General features: G+C 44.0%; 1 long non-coding RNA gene across 1 annotated transcript; it reads left to right on the forward strand.

Annotated features, from left to right (window-relative positions):
* Nucleotides 1-13,486: 13,486 nt before the first annotated feature.
* On the forward strand, nucleotides 13,487-22,191 carry LOC141566363 (uncharacterized). The gene is made up of 2 exons (XR_012489290.1): nucleotides 13,487-13,604; nucleotides 22,068-22,191. It is a non-coding gene; the product is annotated as an uncharacterized LOC141566363 (long non-coding RNA).
* The last annotated feature ends 595 nt before the right edge of the window (nucleotides 22,192-22,786 follow it).

Genomic DNA, 22,786 nt, shown 5'->3' on the forward strand with positions numbered 1-22,786 from the left:
GTAGGAAAGAGAGGAGAGTTGGCCAGTGTTCTCAAAGACCTACTCCAACTCTAACACTAATCCGAACTCTTCATTCTCAGTATCTTCCATCTTCCCCAAGAGAAAGTAGTGTGGCATAGTGAAAAAAATCTCTAGATTCAAAATTAAAGGAGACCTGAGTTCCTCTTTCAGCTTTTTGGTGTCTGTGTGATCTTAGACAAGTCACTTCCCCTGATGTACCTAGTTTCCCCATCTGTGAAATGATATCATTGAATGAAATTATCTCCCTTTCTAATTTTAAATCTTTTTTTTTTTTTTTTAAACCTATAACAGGTAGCCTAACCATATAGTCATCTGGGCTGAACAATGTATAAAGAGTGATAGATGAAGACAGTCTTTTTGTGAGTTTAGGGGTGACTTAGGGGGTGTTTCAGTTTAGGCAGTTCTGTGATTAAGTTGGTTTGAGGGGGAGACATGAAGGATGAGACTAGCTTTTCTTTGGTCAGTTCAGGCTGACCTATTTCCCTGTTGTTGGAGGTTCCTCAGTGGTCTTTCCTACTGGAGAGAGGGAAGGTCAGCTAGTTCTGGCCCTTCTTTCTCCCCTTCCAATGTAGGCATAATTCCCTCCTGTCTAGTTGGAGAGCAAGAATTTTTTTCTATAGTTGCATTTCAGTTACATTTATTGATTTACATTTGTATCCCTAGTACTTAGCACAGTGCTTTGCAATACAAAGTGCTTAATAATTTTTTTTTCATTCATTTGTTCATGCAAGAGGGAGAATACCAGTTATTCTCTAGAAGGGGAAAACTGAGACACAGATTGATAGGGGAGTGGGGGTGGGGAGTCATAGTGGGATGGAGATATTTGGGATATATGTTTATAAGATCACAGGTTTAGAACTGGTGGAGACTTTGTTATTGATTCTAACCATCCAATTTTATCTAAAGAGGTTATATGACTTGCTTAGGATCACACAACTAGTGAAAGCTCAAGTGGGAATTCCTGCTTTTAGCTAATTCTCCTGGAGATTTTCTGAACAACATGCTACTTTGTAGACTTTAGAGGCAAGTGTGGGGCTGAGCTCCCCATTCATTAAGCATTCTTTTTAAGGACTGTGAGAATAAAAGTAGTGACAATGGATATTCTTGTTTCATCCCTGAATTTTTTAGTAAATATTCTAGTTTATTTCTGTTACAAATAAAAGTAGCTCTTGGATTTAAATGTATACTATTTATCATTTTAAGGAAAGGATATGAACAGGCAGTTCTCATTTGAAAAAATCCAGACTGTCTATAGTCACATGAAAAAAAAAAAAAGTTCCAAATCATTACTAATCAGAGAAATGCAAATTAAAACAGTCCTGAGATTCTATCTTACACTGGGCAGAGTGGTAAAGATGATTTTTTTTTTTTTTTTTTTTTTTGCTGAGGCAATGGGATTTAAGTGACTTGTTCAGGGTCACATAGCTAGGAAGTGTTAAGTGTCTGGGGCCAGATTTGAACTCAGGTCCTCCTGACTTCAGGGCTGATGCTCTATTGATTGTACCACCTAACTGCCTCCTAAAGATGAAATTTTTTAAAAAGGAAATGATGAATGTTGGAGGGGCTGTGGGAAAACAGGCACAATGGTAGGCAGACCTGTGAATGAGTATAAATATTCTGGAGAGCAATGAGGAATTATACACAAATAGTTACTAAGCAGTATATACCCTTTGATCCAGCTAGACCACTGCTAGGCCAATACCTAAAAGAGGGAAAAGTACTTTATGTACAAAAGTATTTTATAAGCAACTCTTTTGTGGTAACAAATAACTGGAAACCATGAGGATGTTCCACAGTTGAGGAATGACTACTAACTAAGTTGTGGTATCTGAATGTGATAGCATACTATTGTTCTATAAGAAATGAGCAAAGAGATGATTTCAAAGGTTGATATGAAATGTTGTAGAGCAAAGTTAGCAGGTCCAGAAGAACATTTTATACTATATCATATTATAAAAGTGAACAGCTTTGAAGACTTTTATAACTAATGAAGAATGCAGTGAGAATAGCTTTTGAAAGCACAACAACCATTTATGATTAGGGAGGATTCATAATAAACTGTGCAGTCATCAGAGAGGAGAGTGGTTTGGCTGTGGAATGAGACATGTTTTTATGTAATACCATTGGAAGAATTTGTTTTGTTTGACTATGTATATTTGTTGAAAAAAATTTTTTTTTTCCTTTTTTTTTTCTAGTAGAGTGAAGGAGGGAGACTAAATAGGTTTCTGCTCATTTAAAAGAATGGAGGTACTTCAGGTATGAAATGTTGCCATACACTTTCATATGATCACTGTTTTTTAGTTTTTTTTACTTTGTTATAACATACTTCAAAAAGTGGGAGGGATCTGTTAATGTATGTAATACACATCTAAAATATGGAAAATATGCAATATATATAAGTAGATATGTATATATAATACGTATGTATATTACCTATGTAATATAGAAATAAAACTTGAATAAAATTAAAAGTGATCCCACAAAAAAAGCACACAAAGATTGTGAGAAAAGTAAGTGGGACCATAGTTGTCATCCTTCCCCCCTCCTCCCTTCAATCTCCGTGTCTTTATCTGAAATGGACACTTGCTTTGAAAAACAACCCAGGTGCCCTTCCATGAAGATTTTTCTAATCTCCTTCCTCTCAAGTGATCTCTTTTTCAAATATGGCTAAATCTCTCTCTTAATATACTTGCTCCACTTTTTCTTGTATTTTTTTTCATTCACTAAGTTTCTGAGAGCCAGGCCTATAGTGTATTTTTGTTTCCTTCTCAACATATTGTTTTGTACAGTTTATACAAGTGTTTGATCAAGGTTTGTTGAATGAATGAGTAAGTAAATTCTCTCCCTCTGATCTCAGGATCCTTTAGTCTTTCTTCTCTCAGCACTTGACTTGGGGCCCTCACCTTATGGGAGGCTACATAGTATAATGAAGAGAGCAGTCGGTGCATCTGGAGTTGGAGGACATGACTTCAAATCCCACCTCAGCTGCTTACTACCTGTTAAATTTTGGACAAATTACCTAATTTCTCTGGGTCTCAGATTAGACTTTGAAGATCCCTTCAAGGAGGAAATTTGAAACTTTACCTGGGAGACAGGGGAGGGAGATTGTCTTATTCTGTCTTTCTGGAAGAGGAAGAGGAGAAAGAAAAGAAGGAAGAGGAGGAAGAAGAAAGGAAAGCAATGGAGCCCTAAATTTTTGGACTTACTTGCCCTGTGGGCTGGCCTTCTCCATGAAGGTTGGAGACAGCTCTGAGGACTTGATTCCACCTCCCCAACTGGTACCCTCTTTCTTGGCTCCAACCTGTGGTTCCCTGAAGATAATCACCTATAATATTGGAGATGGCAGAAACTCTCCTCCTCCTCCTCCAAAAGGGATTAACAGCCTGCTGTCTCCCACCCCCAACTCTACACTGCCTTTGTTGTGAGGAGTATTACATTCCACAGCTGTAAATGAGCCTGCTGCCAGGAGAGATTATTGAGGCCTTAGGGAGAAGCAGCTTGTCTTAATAAGCTGGGGTCTCCCTGGGAGCCAGCACGTAGCTCTTTCCCACCCTGGCCAGTTGGCCCTCCCAGCTAGCCCTACACCCTCAGCTCCAGGTTGGATAAGCACTCCCAGAATCCACAATTATCAGTCTAACCCATACCTGAAAGGAAATCCTGCTCTGATACACCCTGCAAGTGGTCATCCAGGCTCTCCTTGAAGACTTTAATTGAGATGGGGGTGCAGTTGGCTACTAGGGAAGACCAGCACCTTCTGTTAGGACAGCTGTAACTGGAAGAAGATGTTTCCTGATATCTTTGCAACATTCAGTCCTGGTTCTTACCCCTCAGATCCAAGTGGAACAAGTGAAACCCTTTAAATATTTGAGGAAAGCTATCCTCCACCCTTCCCATTTTCTTCTTTATACTAAACATCTCCAGGTCCTTCACCTAGTTCTCATGGAGCAGAAACTTCCCCACTATCCTGGCTGCCTCTTTGGTACCCCCCCCCAATTTGTCAATGCCATCCCAATTTATCAATGTCTTTGCTAAACTAGGTCATTCAGGAGAGAACACAGTAGTATCAATGTGTTGTGACTAAGGCTGATTTATAGAGGGAGTCTTACTTCCATGTTCCTGGGGGGAAAAAAATTGTTTCTCTTAGGTTAACCCAAGATTGAATTTGCTTTTTTTGGGGGGGTGGGGTGGGGTTTGTCATATCACACATCTAGCCCTGCTTTTTTAAGTTTGGGGAGTATGCTTCATAGTGGTCAGACATTTTAGGTGTGGGGGTGGGGGTTCCCATGAGAGTAATGGGACAATTTTTTTTTTTATTGGGGAGAGACACTGTAGTAATACAGACTATGCAGAGTACAGAGTAGGAAGTAGAAGTGGCTTAGCCCTTGGACCCTCTGGCTTGTACAGTGTGGTGTCCTTGGGGACTGGGGGTAGGATCCAGTTGCCTTTCTTAACAAGTCATTTGTAGGCCTTAGACCTCTCTTTGGTCATTAGGGCAATATCCACTTTGAAGCGTCTGGCTTAAAATGGAGGAAGAGAGGAGAAAATATACAAGATAATTACAGAAGGGACATGTATAGATACCATAGTTGAATTCTGTGGGTAGAGAGAGAGTCTGAACTATGGGGATCTGGGATAACAATATTGTGCTGGAGGTAGGGGTCAGCTCTCACACCCTTGATTTCTTTGTTAATTTTTTCAACTGACACACATTCATTTTCATTCTTTCCTTTCTCCCTCTCCCCTTCTCCCTCAAAAAAGGGAGGGAACCCCTTGTAATCATTATGCGATTAAGTAAAATAAATTCCTATGCTGACCGTGACCAAAATATATGTTTCATTCTACATTTTTGAGCCAAGCCCCTCTTTCAGAAGGTAAGTAGCATGCATTACCACAGATCTTTGGGAAAGATGTTTGGTTGTTACTCTGATTTTAAAATCTTTCAGGGTTTGTTGTCTTTACACTGTTCCTGCTTACTATATAAATTACTGTCTTAGAAGAATTCTTCACTCTGTATCAGTGGGTCTGAAACTTCCCAGATTTCTTTAACATTCCCTTTTGTCATTTCTAGTGGCACAATATTAATTGATTACATTTATATACCATACTTTGTTGAACTGCTCCTCAGGGGATGGACACCTCTTAGCATCTTGTTCGTTGCCACCACAAAAAGAGCTACTCTAAATGTTTTTGTACATGTGCAACCCCCTTGATTTTTGCCCCAACAGTTGCCTCCTCCTTCCCTTTCTTCTAAGCCTAGGATTTCCCAGAGGCTTAGCTGGCCCTCCTGACCCTCATTATGGCGCCTGTATACTAAGGAGTTAAGCTCTCTGTTGGCTTCCCTTCCCATGAGCCATGCCCCCTGCCCCTATCTCCAGAAGTCTTCAGGGGCTCAGACCCCTATCCTGCAACAGGCAGACAGGACAGGTTGCTCACTTCCTTTCTTGTCACATGTTTCTCTACTGCATCTCTTTATGATTAAGTCAGACATTGAGCATCATAGGGTTCATAGGAAAAGACCTTAGAGATGACAATCATAGAACTGAAGCAAGAAGGTACATTTGAGGACATCTAATTCCTCATTTCACAGATGATGAAACTGAGACCTGTGGAGATGAGATAACTTTCTCAAGACCATATAGATGGGATTTAAAACAAAGTTCTCTCATTCCAGAGCATTCCAGTTCTTTCTACTATACCAGGATAATTAAGTCTGACTTTCTCCTCTTTTGTCCCACCCCCCCATTCTTTTAGAAATAAAGAATCTAAGGCCTAGAAAGTTGAGTAATTTGATTTAAGATTCCCTCTCAAGGAAATATCCCTAGCTTTCCTGCATGGAACAACAAGAAGAGAGCTAGAGTGGGGTAAGAAGACCTGGGTTCAAATCCTCCCCTCACATTTAGGACCTAATGGATCTTAGGAAAATTACCTTTGTTCCCTTCTCTGTTTTCTCATGTGTGAAAGATGACTTCTAAAGTCTTTTCCAACTCTCAAGTCTATGATCTTATCCAGGACTAGAGGAGGGCAGCACCTGGAACCTGGGGCAAGACATATACTTTGAATGGCTTAGAAAAGAGTCAGGTCAGGGAGGTCTTTCTTGTAATGGCAAGGAGGATGAACATTTTCTCCCTCTTCATGACCTTTCAAAGTAGGAAAGACCCCTTTTGGAGTGTTTATTGCTAGTCCAGTCCATGATTGGATGACCACCAATGGCCTCTCTGAGGCAAAGTCACAGTGTTGCCTGTGTAGGGAATGCCAGAGAGGGCTATATCTTATGATTATTTTTTATTTATTTTTAAAAATGAACAAATATTTATCTTTTTTCCCCCTTTCACTTCCCTCCTTTAGCCTTGCCCCTCCCCCCAAATAAAAACAAAACCCTTGTAAAAATAAATTTACAGTTAAGGAAAATAAATTTTCATGTTGGACATGTCCAAATTGGCATTTGCTTCAACATTCCAAATCTCCAAATCTTTCATCTTTCTAATAAGAGGTGATAGCATTCTTCATCATTGCTCTTTGGAATCATGATTGATTGGACTGATCAGAGTTCAATGTATAGTCAGTATACTTTTTTTGGGTAAATAGTATTTTTTTTTGTTATTATATGTAAAGATAGTTTTCAGCATTCATTCCTTTTAAGATTTTGATTTCCAAATTTTTCTCCCCCTATCTCTCCGCTCCTTCCTCCCCAAGATGGCAAGGAATCTGATATAAGTTATACATGTGCAATAATGGAAACATTTCCACATTAGTCATATTGTGAGAGAAGAAACAGAACAAAATGGAAAAACACACACACACACACACACATGCACAAACAACAACAAAAGTGAAAAAAGTATGCTTTGATATGCATTCAGATTCCATAATTCCTTTTCTGGGTGTGGATAGCATTTTCCATCATGAATCTTTTGGAATTGCCTTAATAATCCTAGAATGTTAAAGCTAGAATAAGTCTTAGAGATCTAATCTCACCTCCATGTGGTACAACTGGAAAACTGAGGTCCAGATCAAGTTCTTAGACCTAGTTAATAGAGACTTGGAGAGCTGGATTTGAATCCACTTTCAACACCATAGGCAAGTCACCTAACCTCTGAGGTGAGAATGAGAGGTAAGTTTCTTCACCTGTAAAATGGAGGTAATGTTTACTTCACAAAATGGTTGTATCTAATGAGATAATGTATGTAAAATATATTACATGGGACATCTAAGTGACACAGTGGATAGAAGAATGGGCCTGGAGTCTGGAAGACCTGAGTTCAAATTTGGCTTCAGACTCTGTGTGATTCTGGGAAAGTCACTTCATCCTGTTTGCCTCAGTTTTCTCTAAAATGAACTAGAGAAGGAATGGCACACTACTCCAGTATCTTTGCCAAAAAAACTCCAAATGAGGTCATAAAGAGTTGGTCATGATTGAAATGACTGAACAACAACAATGTAAGATTCTTTGTAAGCTTTAAAAAAACTGCTCATGCCTCAAGATCCACCAGCTAAGTTTGTACAGGACCATCAGGAGCTTGACACCAAGGTGATGAATTTAGGGACTATAGCAATTCTCAAAGATCATCTCTTAAGTGATAGAGTGGTTAAGGTCATTGTCAGTAGCCTTGCAAGGAGATGCATACCCATGTGGCAAAACCACATACATCTCTGAAGTATCAAAATATTATTATTAACTTTTCCTTTTGACCTGAAAGGGGAACCCTGCTAGTTTCAGGATTTGGGTGACCAAGCCCTCCTTGCTTATGTAGACTTCAATCTAATCCACTCAGCAGATGTCTCTCCAAACTCAAGAAACCTCCTTTTTTTGACTCAACTTATGAAACAGTCCCGTATTTTCATCCCCTTGTCATTCTTTGCAAGTTCTTCTTATGCTTCTTCACCTTCTCCCTTTCAATCAGGGTGTCCCCACTTTTCAATCTCAATTAACTGTTGTATTTTTCACCTCTGCTGTTAACATATGCATAACCATCCAAATATATATTCCCTGGATATGTACCTTTGTGCCTTTCTGTATGCATGCCCTAGGAATATCATTCCTTCTTCCCACTGATGGTTTGTGTATTCATGAGAAAATGAGCCCTAGATTTATGAAGAAAATGTTCTTTTGCTACAGTCTATGATATTTTCTTAAATATCTTTGCGTGAACTAGTTTTCTTAGGATGACTAGTAAAAGTAAATATTTTGGTGAGTTTTTATGAACTATGTTTTTTGAGAGAATAGGGACCCACAGAAAATCAGGAGGGGACTTACTGAGTTCTCAGTGGCCCTAGGTTTTACATATAATATTGAATATTAAACAACCTGCATTTGTATTTTCTTTTTATTTAGTTAAACCCTTACTTTATATGTGAATCTCCTATGTAATATCCCAGAGAGATGCACGATACTTTTAGTGATGGGAAAGTCACTACGTCACAAAGTAGCCTTTCAGCTTTTAAGACAGTAATATTTGTTAGGACTGGACCTGTACATGGCATCAAAGGATCCTACTTCAAGTCTTAACTCTTCAAGTGTAAGCTTGGACAAGTCATTGATCTTATCCAGGCCTCTGTTTCTCTATCTGTAAAATGTGAGGATTGTACTAAATGACCTCTATGCTCTTCTCTGGCTCCAAATATCTGATCCCCTCTGTGTTCCCAACTCAGCCTATTGAAATGCTATCCTTTAAGACTGGTTCAAGAGATCTCTCTAGGAAACTTTTATTAATTATTGCTTCCTCCCCTCCTCTTTCTCCCTTCCATCCCAGATAAGAAAAATTCTCTCCTGGGATGTTTAGCAAATATATATATATATATATATATAATTTTATATAGTCTGCAGTTTTTATTTTTTTATTTTATTATTAAAGTTTTTTATTTTCAAAACATGCATGGATAATTTTTCAACATTATTCCTTGCAAAACCTTGTGCTCCAATTTTCCTTTTCCTTCCCCCACCCCCTCCCCTAGATGGCAAGTAATCCAAACTATGTTAAACATGGTAGAAATATATAGCACATATATTTTTAAGTGTTTTAATTTTGTATTATGGTCATATCTGTATATGCAGTGTTCTGTTGAATTATAAAGATACATGAGGGCAGGGACCATGCTTTGTCTCAACTTCATATGTAGGGGCAGCTAGGTGGTGCAGTGGATAGAGCACCAGCCTTGAATTCAGGAGGACCCGAGTTCAAATCTGGTCTCAGACACTTAACACTTCCTAGCTGTGTGACCCTGGGCAAGTCACTTAACCCCAGCCTCAGTAAAAAAAAAAAAAAAAACACTTCATATGTATGTACTCAGTGACTAGCGCAGTGTTTTGCATGAAGTGCAAACATAAACAGTTAAATGTTTGTTGAAGAATCAATATTAACATGGCCATGGAAAATTGATTTAGGAGTGTCCACCAGATGTCGCCCTTAGCCCAAACTTGAGGTTGGAGAAGAGGAAAGAGGAGAAAAGGGCAAAATAAAAGGGGAAGTAGGAGGTGAGTTCCATCCAGTAACTGAGGGAGGATCAAAAGATCAGAACGTGTGATTTTTTTACAACATGTGTCCAAAGCTGTCAATTTAGGAATTGTATGACCTTAAAGCTAGGAGTAGCCAACCTGTTTTACAAAGATGTCAACTGTTGCTATCATAGACAAGCCCCGGTGACTGGCATCCAGCAATTCATGACAGAGCCAGGTTTCCTGCTTCTATCTTGCATCTTGCTTTTAGAGTTCAGGTTTGGTTTTTAAATCAGTTTTATTCGTCTTTAAGATGTATAGCACATGTGTTGTGTGCCAGGGCCATGGGAAAAATAGAAAGATGTATCAGAGACATCTCCTGAGTTCAAACAGTGAGATAAGACAGGGAAAGATCACTACTAATAGATGATAGTTTGTGCTGTGTCCCATAAGTGATACCTACAGTAACTGAGCTTAAGGGGAATGGAGAGGTCAAGGGAGATGTGCCGATAGGTCTGGGCTTCCCGGAGGAGGAATTACTATGGACAGAAAGGAAGTGCCAGTTACATGCAGATACTGTGTGATGGCAGTGTACTGTGCCAAGCATCACATTCAGTTCTGTTCCTTCCTTTCTCCTTACCTAGCTTCCCCCTCCTGAATTGTGCTTATTTATATTTTTAATTTGCTTATCTATGTATAATTTGTTTTCTCCCAGTAGAATGTGAGCTCCTTGAGGGAAGGGACTATTACTTTTTCCCCTCAGTATGCTCAGCCCACGTTGGTCTCCAGCACAAATAACTGCTTTTTGAATTGAGTTGAGTTCCCGGGAGGAAGAACATAGAATCTCTTTTTTGTACATCCCTTGGAAGAGATTTCCCCTTTACCCTCCCACTCCCAACAAGGCCCCTGCAGAACTCTGGGAGCCCCAGACTTCCAGAGTATTCCAGGGAGTAGCATGTCAGCCTCGAATCAGTGGGAGAGGTATTATATGCAATCCCTTTGTTTATGTCTGTGTGCTGTGACTGTCCCGGTGTCTCTGTGGGTTCTGTGTGTCCCTGTGTTAGAGGTAGCAGAGACCTACAAAGGTGAGAGAAAAAGATGTTTAGAACATGGTCCCTGTCCTCTGTGCTTATGCTCTGGGAGAATTTCCATGTGTCTGCCTTCTTCTCTGTTTATCTCTGGCTCTATCATTGTGTCCATCTCTGAGTGTATTGTGTTCACTTAGGGGCACTACTAGTGCTTTTGTACGTGAGGCTGGTCACAGAGTCACCACCTCAGCCTCACCCATCAATTTCCATCATGCCAAGAGCTCCGAGCTGCCAGAGCCACCGCCTCCTCCTCCTCCCTCTCCCTGGGCATTGCCAGGCCAGGGGGCAAATGACTTAGCCGACAGAGGAGCACCTCCCCTCATCAGGACCCAACCAGACAAAGACAGGTGTCATCTCTGGACTCCTGCAGGGCAGGAGTCTTGTACCAGGCCCCACCCTCTCCACTTGCTCCTCCGCTCCCTCCTGTCTCTACCACTTCCCCATCCAGGGTGGGAAAGGGGATTTTCACCGCCCTTACTCTGTTAGGCCAGAGTCTGGTTGTGGTAAGAGTGAGATTGACACTGTTCAGATACAGCAGAAGAAGCTCTGAGCCGAGAACGAGGAGGCTTCGGCTCCCGCCTTAACTCCGCCCCTCCCTCGGAGGGAGATCTTGGACCAGTCACGTCCCTGCTTCCTCGGTAAAGGAGCGCTGAGTTACATAGGTGGTTCCTTTCTTTGTGAGGAGCCCTTCAGCGGGTCCAGCCTTACCGGACCCCTTCCCTGAGTGTTCCCAGGTGCATCAGATAAAAGATTACTGAAATTCAGAGGAAGCCAATTAAAATGCAGCTATTGAAATAGGAAAAAGAATAAGCTGTCTGGACCAAATGAGCTCCCAGGTCCGGTCCAGCTCCGACCTCCTAAGGTTCCGCGAGGATTAAAGCGAGGCTAAGGACGGGCCTCTGTCCAGAGGTGGTCTACCACAGCTTCTCCCTCGCCTATCCCTCGGGCCCTACCCCCGCTAGACAGGGGCTCTACTCCCGGTACGGGGGCAGCTACGGGGTCACTTGGGGCTGAAGGGGAAGTGCTCGGCTTTAGGAGGAAAGGAGTCTGGGGGACGGGCAGGGGGAAGGGGCCGGGGGGGAGAGAGGGGAGCTGAAGAGACTTCGTGGGGAAAGGACGGGAGGACTCCGGGAAGCCGCAGGGGGAGCGGGGAGAGTCGCGGAGACTCCGGGGGGAGGGGGAGGGGCTTGTGAGGGGGTTGGGGCAGATAGGATTCCTATGCCCCGGGGCAGAAAATGATTCCCATGCAGATGAGATGCAGACATTTTAATGGGTTTGTAATGAGCTGCTGAGCCTCAGTGACCAACCGGATGCCAGGGCTAGGGGGCAGTGCCCGCCTGGTTTTATGAATGAGCCCGAGAAGGGGAGGAAAAGGGGAGGGTGGGGGTGTGTGCGCCGGCCCCGCCTCCTCCCGCACATTAGCATAAGCCGCGCCCCAGTTTACATGCCGAGCCGCACGTTGTCTTCGCCTCCCAGGCCCTGGCGCCGGGCCAGCGTGTCAGCTGCTCCGGAGACCGAGACGGAGCCGGAGCTGCGGTGGGGGAGGGGACGGAGGGAGGCCAGAGTCCTCCGCCACGCTGCCGCTGCGGTCAGTGGGGCAATGACAGGACGCGGCCGGCCGGCGCTCCGAGCCCGAGGGGCAAGCAGCCCTGGTCTCCCCAGCGCCGCCCTCTCCCCACCGCGGCCGCCGCTCGTTTCTTAGGGCTGATTAACCTTCGGAGCGGCAGCAGCCGGGGGGGCGGGGGGCCTGGGGGGCATCGGGGAGGCGCGGAGGGAGGACCACGGCCAGGCCGGCCTGCCCCCGCCAGGGGGGAACAAAAACGGGCCCCATAAGTTCTGGAATCCGCAGAGGATGGGCCCCTCGTTCCCTGGGCGCAGAATGATCTGACCTTCAGTCCGCCAGATCCTCGACTCTGGAGGCTGCCTTGGTTTTCACAGCTGTAAAATGGGAATAATAGCATTATCTCAGGGTTAATGCGGGGATCACGGGAGGTGATACTGGTAAAAGGTCTGGCCTCTCTCCTCCCCCTCCCCCCTCCCTCCCGGCCTCTCTTCCTTCCCTTCTCCCGCCACTCCGGCTCCTCATCCTTCTCGACCATTCAGGATTCCGTGTGTCAGAGATACGCGCTCCCGGCCCGCGTGCGTTACCTGTGGCTCCTTCCGGCCCGGAGGAGGGGGCTCCTGGCACCTCTCGTTCGCCCCTGTCTGTGTGCGCGCTCTCGCTCGAGTGTCTCCGAGGCCGCGTCGGGCCGCCTCCCGCTGTCCCCCCGTCCTTTTCAGAGGCAATTAACCAATTAACTCCAATTAACCGTCTCTCTGGCTCTGCTCGCCATGGGGCCTCGCTGGGCCCTGCGCTCCCGGCTGCTCTGTTCAGTCCAGAAGTGCTCCGCAAAAAAGCAGACACCATACGTTAGTGACAGCGCTTTACGGGCAGTAAATAGTGTATAAAGTGCTTTTCCATGATTTTTTTCATCTCATTTGTCCCTTAAAACTCAGAAGGCGCGTGAGGCCTGGATCTGGGCAGAGAGAAGAGTTCTGGCTTTTCTACTTAGTATCTGCGTCCCCCGGCAGCTTTCTTCCTGAGCCTCAGGTGCTTCATCTGTTACACGAGAGGGCTCACCTGAAGGACAGCCGCACTGTGAGGGAGCTGATACAGTCTCACAGATGGGGAAACTGAGGCCCAGGAAATCCAGGCTCCCACAGCTAGTGAGTGGCAGGGCCAGCTGTTCCCGCTCCATAGCCAGGATTCTTTCCACGGGGCCACAGCCGGATTAGGTGGAGGTTTTCAGGCTCAAAAATGGTGCTTTGCAGAAATATCCAACCCCTAACAGACAGGGGGAAAGCTGCTATTCTGGGAAAGCAGGACACTGGGGATCAGAATGTTACCTCCCTTTCCCTCTTTATTCTTCCAGAGCCGGAGGAGCACGGCCTGGGGAGCAGGCCCTTGTGAGAGTCCGGGACCTCTGCCTGCTGCTTATTCTTGCCTTCCGAGACAAGGTCCTCTTGGGTGCTTCCTACCAAAGAATGCCAGCTCAGTGGCAACAGCTCACAGGCCCTTGCAAGTAGGCAGCACAGTTTTTATTATCTATATTTTATAAGTGAGGAGACTGAGATCCAGAGAAATGCGGGAAGAGTGAGGACACACTGGGGTGGAGAACCAGACTCACACCTTGATTTCATTGACATAAGGATATTTGGATGCAGAAATTCCTTTTGCTCATTATGGATGCCAACTTGCTTGTAATTCAAAGCTTGGGGGCACTGAAAGGTTAAAAGACTTTCTGTAAGTTACATACAGCAGTTATGTATGAGTGAGAGACTGGACTTCAATTTAGTACTTCCCAAGTCCAATTGACGCTCTCCGGGTCGGCTTCATAGAATTATAACTTTCTTTCTTTTTGGATGAGAAAACTGAGGCCCGGTGAGGGTAAGGCATTGTCCCGAAGTCACCCAAGTTGTAAATGGAGGATTAGTTGACCTGCAAGATCTGCTCTGTTCTTAGAACATTCAATGACTCAGAATAATATACGTAAGGGGAGGAGATGAAGCCAGGCCTTTTCTGGTGTCTATAACACAACATTTTGCCACCTCTGGAGAGAGTCAAGTAAATGCAACAGGGATTGGTTAGGGAGGCTTCTTGGGGGAAGAATTTTGAGACCTGCACAGTGATGGCCTCAGTAAGAATGCAGAGATAGGGAATAGATTGGCTTGACTGGAGCAGAAAAGCTGTATTTGAGGGCAAGGAGAAATTAATAAGCAACAAAATGGGCAAATAAAATAGGGCTTTCAACATAGAAATTTAAACATTTAGGAGCAAACTCTTAAGAAGAGGCCAATGGCTAAGGGTTCAAAGATTACTTCCCCATCCCTCTGCCTCCACACTAGCGTTCTGTCTGCTCTACCTTGAGAATCTTGTGTGATGGGGATTCAACATTCTCTTAAGCACCACATTCTATTCTTAGGCCCCTTCACTGCTGAAAATTCTTTGCCACTGTCTGACCTCGGTTTCTTCTGCTGTATGACACCTGTTCTCTGTTGCCCTGACTTTCTGTGGAGCCAGGAAGGCTGATCCTGCCAAGGCATTGGCCTTACCCATGCGTGGCTAATGCCCCAGGCAACAGTGGTTCTGGTGCCAACATCTCCACCGGCCCCGTGTGAGACGTGATGAGAGAGGGCACCTTTCAGACTGAATACCTGGAGGCAGGGGGCAGTACGTGGTGACCCTGAGATGACTTCATCAAATGCTTTAAGAACTGTCACAGGGATTGAAGATGCTATACACCCGAAGTTGTGACTCAGGCCTGAGGTGTAACCCTGGGTTCCCCCTTCTTTCCTACTTTTTATCCCTTGGCTCTGCTGTCTCAAAGATACAGTTATGCCGACGGAGATTGTTCTATGTGTAATGTTTTTCTCTAAAAATGGAGGAGGGGGAGTTAATGATTTCAGACTACTAAGTGAGTATGTAAAATGAGAACATCTACCTATCCTCTCTTGACTAACTTCCAGAAGACCAAACCCCAAAGAGAATTTACACTGTGGTACTCACCCTATCTGAGGTGGGGAGGGGAAGAAGGTTTTGGGTTTGTCTCCATGCTGTTTCCAGATGAGATCCTATTGTGGTCCTTATACTGAGCCATTATTTCTAAACTGTCACAGGTTAGGGCTGATTCAGAATGCAAGAGTCCTCTTCTCTGGGATGACCTCCTCTCCTGCTTCCCACCCAGCTCTGTTCTCTCCTGCCACTTCCCTCCCTTTAAAAAGCTTAAAATTCTGCCTTCAGGAAGACTTGCTTAATGTCATTTAAATCACATTGTTTCTTGGCTACAGATTGGCAAAGCCCTCTTAGGCTCACCTCAGTGTACACTTGTTTCTGAGGCTCATTTTATAGATGAGGAAACACAGGCTCAGAGATGGGAAATGACTTTTCTCAATCCCACATCTTAGTATATAGGAGAGCCAGCATTTGAACATAGGCCACCTATCCAGTGGTCTTGCTCCTACATGTTAGCAGCTACATCTTCCCATCATCCACAGAGCTCTCTGAGGTTAGGGATTCGTGTCCCTCATCATGAAAGTCTAGGATTGAAGGTCACCCATCAGGTGGAACAGGAGCTTCTCCTAAACCAAAAGAGAATCATCTCTGTATCTTCCTAAAGCATCCAGCAGAGGGCTCTGCCCATAGGAGATGTTTAGAATAAAGGAAAAACTGACCCGGATCCTCAGTTATATCCTATGTTCATAGGTGTGTGAAGGTGTGTTGAAGGGGTGTGTGTGTGTGTGTGTGTGTGTGTGTGTGTGTGTGTGTGTGTGTGTGTGTGTGTGTGTTTGGGGTGGGGAGGACTGAGAAGATGTTCAGGGCCTAGAACTCAAACTTTCACTTTTCTGTGGAGTAGATGAATCAAAATCTGCAGCAGTGCTTGTGGTTAGACAGCAGCATGAACTACTTTGTATAAAATATAATCATCCGCTGGGTTCTGCCTCAACATTAACCTACTCCCCTCCTCCTACTCCTTCACACAGAGTTTTTTTTTTTTCCCTCCCATCTCCTGAGAGAGAGGTCAGAGTTGGGAAGGAAGGGAAGAGGCAGGAGGGAGCTGTCCCTTCCCGCTGCTGGAGTAAAAAGAGGGAAGAAGGCAGCTGGACTTGATATGGTTCACTCGACCTGCCAAGGGCTGTGTGTCTTTAGAGGATGGGGGTGGGGTTGAGGGGAAAAGAGGGTGTACATGACTTCTCATTCATTTTCTTTCTTTTTCTGGCCTTGGGGGAAAGGTTTCCTGGAAGGTGATGGTAGGAGGGAGAAACTGGATGAAAAACTTGTATCCCAGCCCAGGGTGGAGAGAGGATGCTGCTCACATCTGGCCCACAGCTGGATGCCTGGCAAGACCTTACTGCCTCCCAACTCACAATCATGGGGCTCCTCATTACTTCTATGAAGGGTCATCCGGTCTCCCCCTCCTCCACAGGAGTGGGCTATTTCCCCTCCCTCCCTTGTTGCTTTGGATATTGGCTGTTCCTCAGATAGGTTTCTTGGTCAACAGCTGGGGGTGAAAGGGGGAAGGAAGAGCAATAGAGTCTTTTCAAGTGAAAACTCCCCCTTCCCAGCAAACAGACGGCAGATTCTTTCCTTAGCTCCAACCTGAAAGAGACGTCAGCAGGATTCTACTTTTTATGCTCTGGAATGGATATGGATGTTGTGATGCTAGTCATCCCTCAGTGTGTAGATGCTGGAAACACGGTATCTGAGCCTCTGTGTGTCAAAGGAAACTAGAACCAAAGTTGGAACTTTGCTAAATCTAAGTTTAGCTTCCTTATATCTTTAGGTTCTGTTCATGTCCTTGTTTGTGTCCAATGATCATTCAGGGCTGGAAAGATCCTTTTTTTGCTTAATATAAGGCAGGGATGCCCTACTTCTCTTTCACATAGGGCAGGTAGAGAGAAAGATACAGAATGTAGACTTTTCAAAACTGACAGGGACTTTAGAGAGACAACCTGGTCAAATCCCCTCATTTTACAGATGGGGAAATTGAAGCTTTGTCCCAAATCACAGCAAATTTGTAGCAGAGGTGAGATGAGAACCTAGACCTTAGCCTTATTATGTCACAATGGTCGTAGAGGCTTTGTATTTCAGGGGTGATTAAAAACATCTCCTAGGTAGCTGGAGAAAGACTGGATCAGAAGAATAGAGAGACCCTTCCCTCCCCCACTCCCCTCATCAATCATTGTCTCATCCTGTGTGACCTCGACCTTGGAGACTATGCCTTTTATCGTACATTTTAGACTGGAAGTTCCCTGAGACCAAGCCTGCCTTTTGTCTTTGTACCCCCAGAACTCAGCACAAGCCTAGGCACGGTAGGCACCTAATAAAGGCTTGTGTTTGGTTTTCAGCATTTTGATCTGTAAAATGAGGGGGTTGGATCTTTGAGGTTTCTATCAGCAATAAAGCCTAAGAATACCACCAGCTGTCCTCTTCCCCCAACACACATGCCTCCTTTCTCCTTCCCCAAATGATTTTTCCCCATTTTACACCCCCCCATTATGATTGCCAATAATTTTGGAGGGGCACAATTGTCCAAAAGCCACGGGGGTGGGGGTGGGGTGGTATTGCCTGGAAGAACTTCCCCATATCCAGAAAGGGAGAGCTGGGGTGACGATAGGGTTCTCTTGGTAGGATCGCCCCCATCTGCGGCTTGCTCCCTCCCCGGAGGGGAGGCTGAGCGACCCTGAACGGAGACAGAGGGAGAGCTACTATGACCTCCCTAGAAGTGACCTGATGGGGACTGCAGGGGACTGGGGGCGGCACGGATTCTTAAGCCCCTTTTAGGTCTCTCCACCTGCTTTCCTATCCTTCCCAGGCTCTGCGCCCTTCCTACTCTCCCCTCCCTCCCGGACTGCTCGCTGCAGCCCCTCCCTCCCTCTCCCCCCACCTGACAGCTCCTCCCCCCTCCGCTTCCACCTCCCCCTCCCACCCGGGCCCTGCAGCTGGTGCCGACGGACTATTCTGCACGTAGCGAATGGAGGAGACGCACATGGAAGGCATCAAGAACGCGCACGCGCGGGCTCGAGGGCGCGCGAGGAGGAGGGGGGGGGGTGTCTGTAAGTGCGTGTGTGTCTGTGGTTGTGTGTGTGCGCGCGCGCGCGCGCGCGGCTCGTGATTCCTGGCTTTCTCTTCTCTACCGCACTCTTCTACTTCCTCCCCGCTCCCTTCGAGCTAGCTCCGCTCTGCCCTGGGCGGGCTTGGAGAACTGGGCTGGGGTAGTATTGCAGGGGTCTTTGCCTCAGCCGCATCCGTGAGCGGTCCTCTCCCAGCATCCCCATCTCTGCCCCAACCGCTGCAAGTCCTTTCCCCGTGTGTCCCTCCGTCCGCTCTCCAAGTACCCCCCGTATTTCAGCGTACACCCCTTGCCCTCACTCCCGGGAGAGCTCTCTGCAGGCATCCCCCTTCCGCCACCTCGGAGTACTCCGCACGCTTGGCGCGCGCCAGTTCTCCCCCTCCCCCAGGTCCTTCCTTTTAGGGCTCTCAGCGCCCCTACTCTGCATGCTCGCTCCCTTCCTTTCTTTCTCCTAGTGTCCCTCCTCCCCTGGTCCCCTTTCTGACTACTTTTCATTCACCCCCTTCTCCCTCCACTTCCATCTCCCCCACCTCTTCCGAGCATTCTCCACCACCCTGCATCTACTAGCCTCCTCCAGGCATTCTCAGCACTCAGCGCTTTCATATTCTGGCTGCATATAGACAGTCTTACAAAGAGGTTCTTAACCTAGGGCTCCGGACCTACGGAACCTGTGGATAGATTTCAGAAGACAAAAGAACTTGAATTTGAGTGAAAAAAATAATTTACGTCCTTATGCTTATTTCTAAGTGAAATTTAGAATTTCCTTCTATTATTTAAAAGCATTATTCTGAAAAGAGATCCTTATCTCCACCAGACAGCTGAAAGGATCTGTCTTTCTGTCTCTGTTTCTCTATATGTGTCTGTCTGTCTTTCTGTCTCTGTTTCTCTGTGTCTCTCTTTGTCTCTGTTTCTCTCTCTCTGTCTTTCTGTCTGTCTTTGTCTCTCTGTGTGTCTCTCTCACACGCATATACGCGTGTTAAGACTCAGACTAGGAGTGTGATGGAGTGCTGGACCTGGAGTCAGGAAGATTTGAATTTAAATCAGGCTAAGGACACTTACTAATTCTGTGACCTAAGAAAGTTATTTAGCCCTGTTTACCTTAGTTTTCTTATATGTAAAATGAGTTGGAGCAGAAAATGGCAAAATATCTAGTATCTCTGACAAAGAAAACTCCAAATAATGTCACAAAGAACTGGACGTGACTGAACAGCAATAATAGTGGCAGCAACAGCAACAACAATAATAAAAAGGTTGAGTTTCTCCAGGGCCAGCCTCCTGCTTCTTTGAAATCTTTAAATCCAACCATTTGCATGTCATGGCATCCTCCCTGATGTCATGATCCTCTTCCAGAAGGAAGGACAAATAACCAACAACAACAACTTAAGTACATCACTGGATTCTGTAAAGACACAATGTCAGATTGTCTTAACCCATGAGATTAAGATGCCACATTGTCTCATCTCCAAGCACTGATAGGTACATTGCAGTCTTTCTCCAGTAAACTCATGGAATATTAGAGCTAAAAAAGAATCTTAGAAATCATTTAATTCTATCCCCTTGTTTTACAAGGGAAGAAGTTAGAGAGGGGAATGATTCTCCCCCCCCCAACCCAGAGTTAATAGCTGGACCAGCATTAGAATTTAAAGTTGGGTCCTGGACTCTCTCTATTCCAATATTGAGGAGAAATTGTCCATCCTTGCCCAAACCTGGTTCAGGGGTTCAGCCTGGGTTAGAAGACAAGGAAAGTAGCTTTTGGGATATGATCTCATTCATACCATTCTCCAGTGACTGAACCAAACAACATAGAAGTTGGTTGGTCACAGGGATCAGGATCTGAATCTCCGCTTATGGCTAGATCACTTAATTAAACAATTTAGATGGGTTCACATTCTTGGAGCCTTTTAAAATTTAACAGAGTGATCCACTTACAGCAGTCTTTTGGGTTTACAGGTATTATTTGTATCCTTTGAAAGAGAAGGAAACTGAAGCTTAGAGATCAGAACTGACTTATGGTAGAGCCCCCAAGCTTATTACTCTTGGTTCAAAATTTTGCTTTCTCCCCTGCTTACCCTCCCCCCAAACTGCAGCAAGTGTTTACAGAGCAACATTGAGTAAATTTTTATTTGAATTGAGCAAAATTGAACCTGGGTTGACATAGCGATGACAGACCCAGTCCCTTCTCTTCATAGAAATAGCTGTGATACTAACAACCACAACAACAGTATTTTGTAGATTTTTGTGAGGATCTTTTCTAAATCTGTTGTGGCCCATTTTACAGATCTGGAAGGATATATTAAAACTGATATCACTTAGGTGTTAATTGCTTTGGGCATTTTCTTCCCATTCAGCTTTAATTTCAGGATGCCAGTAGGTCTCTTATCTTCATCCACAACTTTCAGCTTGATATTTTTATGCACCTTTTACCTTGCTTGGAGCATTTGTAGGTATTGCTATCATCCATTGCTTCTGTGGCTTCCAAGTTCAGGCTCAAAGCCTTTAGGTTCTGTCTTTCTTTGGCATTTATCAAGAATTTTATAAATATTCTGATATCATTGGGAAAAGATTCCACTAGATGAAGGAGATGTTTAATGAGCTCTTCAGAAGAGCCAAATAGCTAGATGTCATCACTGTGTGTCAAATGATTAATAAGATGTTTTGGTTCAACTCCCTCTTTAATTTGGAAACCATACTTAGTTCTGTTTAGGAGACATGATAATAGCTTTAAGGCTAGGCAGCACCATAATGGATTTAAACCATCTCTCCACAAAAGTGCTGTATTTTATATCAATTGTTCTTGACATTATTGTTTTGGTAGAATGTTTTAAATATAGAGCAGTTTTTTGTCTTTTTAAAAAATTTTAGAGCAGATTTCTATATCAGATAATCTAGTGTTCTTACTATTCTAGAGTCTATTTTTACCTATTCTCTAAAACCTTTTTCTATCTGAACTCCATTGAAAAAAAATAACAAATAATTGACCCTATGAAATCTGGATTATGGGTATGTAAATTACATGAATAAAATTTGACTGGCTTCTATCTACCTCTGTTTCAACTGGTGTCCAAAGGAGAGAGACCAGTGGGGCCAAATTTGTTATCTCTGCCTTTCTTGATATTCTTTCCCTTTCCCTCATCCTGTCTTCCCCCTACACTCCCCAGATATCCAAAATAAAGATGTTCTCTGCCTAGTTGGGAATTGGTAGAGTGTGGTGCTGATTATTTAATTCTCAGTACTCTGGAGAGACCCAAGTTGGGCTTATGTCCAAGCTGAGGCAAGCAGTACTTGAATCTTGGCAGCTTTTATGACCCCCTCATGGTCAGAAATCAAAAGGGATATCACAGAGTTTTTAGTACACATTTCTCTTGCCATATAAAACTTTCCTCACTGCCCACTCTACTTCTTGTCCCAAGAGCTGTGAGGTACCCATTCTTGCTTGGCTACATAGAAGATGGGCTCCCCTCCTGGTGATGTGGCATCCATTGAAGTTTCTCTTTCCCAGGTGGTCTTTTACCTCATTCCATTGTTTGAACCTTCTTTCAGTAGGATGCTGAAATCAACCTTGAGTTAAAATTCAATCTCAGATACTTCTTAGCTGTGTGACCCTGAATAAATCACCTCTCTTTCCTCAACTGTAAAATGGGACTAATAATAACACTTATCTCATAGAGTTGTGAGGATCAAATGAGACAAAATTAAGCCAAGCAAACAAACATTTTTGTAGGTTGTAAAGTGACCAGAAAAGCAGGTATGACTTAGTTATTATAGTAGAGTAGAGGTCTCATTACAGTACAAAAAATTTGGTCAGGAGAATCATAGGCTCACAGGATCTAGAATTAGGAACCTTAGAGATAATCTAATCCAATCTTTTTTTTTTTTTTTTTTTTTTTTTTTTTTTTTTTTTTTTTTTTTTTACAGATGTGGAAACTAAGATCCAATCTCCACTCAGATGACAAAATGATCCCCTAAAGTGCAGCTCTGACTGTATCATTCCCCAATAAATTTCATTGAGTGTTGTTAATAATAAAAGTAAATTTTAAAAATCCTCTGTTTAGCTTTTAATATCCTTGAAAATCTATTCCCTCCCTTCCTTTCCTATCTTCTTATATAGTCTACTCTGTCAACAAGTACTACATTCCAGCAACATTGTCCTTCTTGCTCTTGAATGTGACTCTGTCTCTGAACTCCATGCCTTTCCACTGGCCCCCACACCTGGAATTCTTTCTCCCCATATCTGTCTCCCAGCTTTCCTGGCTTCCTTCCAGATTCATCTTAAATCCCACCATCTGCAGGAGATCTTTTCCAAGCCCAATCTTGCTTACCATCTCTACCAATATTAGACATTTGGCCTACAACATTCTCCACTGTGGCTGGAATCAGATTAAAATGTTATTGAGAAATATTTAATAACATAACTAAAAATGCAGCAAAACACAGTTAATATGTACATGATCCTTATGTATGTTTAGTGGTCCTAGGAGATAAATATGTGAAGTCATACTCAATCCATATACAGTAATATAAATTAGTGTGGTCAAACCCAAACAGAAATTGACACTATATGTATTGGTCATATCTTTGCATGTTTTCTTCTCATTAGAATGTGAGCTCCTTGAGGGCGGGGATTGTGTTTTTGA

This window comes from Sminthopsis crassicaudata, chromosome 4, assembly GCF_048593235.1.
Source record: "Sminthopsis crassicaudata isolate SCR6 chromosome 4, ASM4859323v1, whole genome shotgun sequence".
In the NCBI taxonomy this organism is placed as follows: domain Eukaryota; kingdom Metazoa; phylum Chordata; class Mammalia; order Dasyuromorphia; family Dasyuridae; genus Sminthopsis; species Sminthopsis crassicaudata.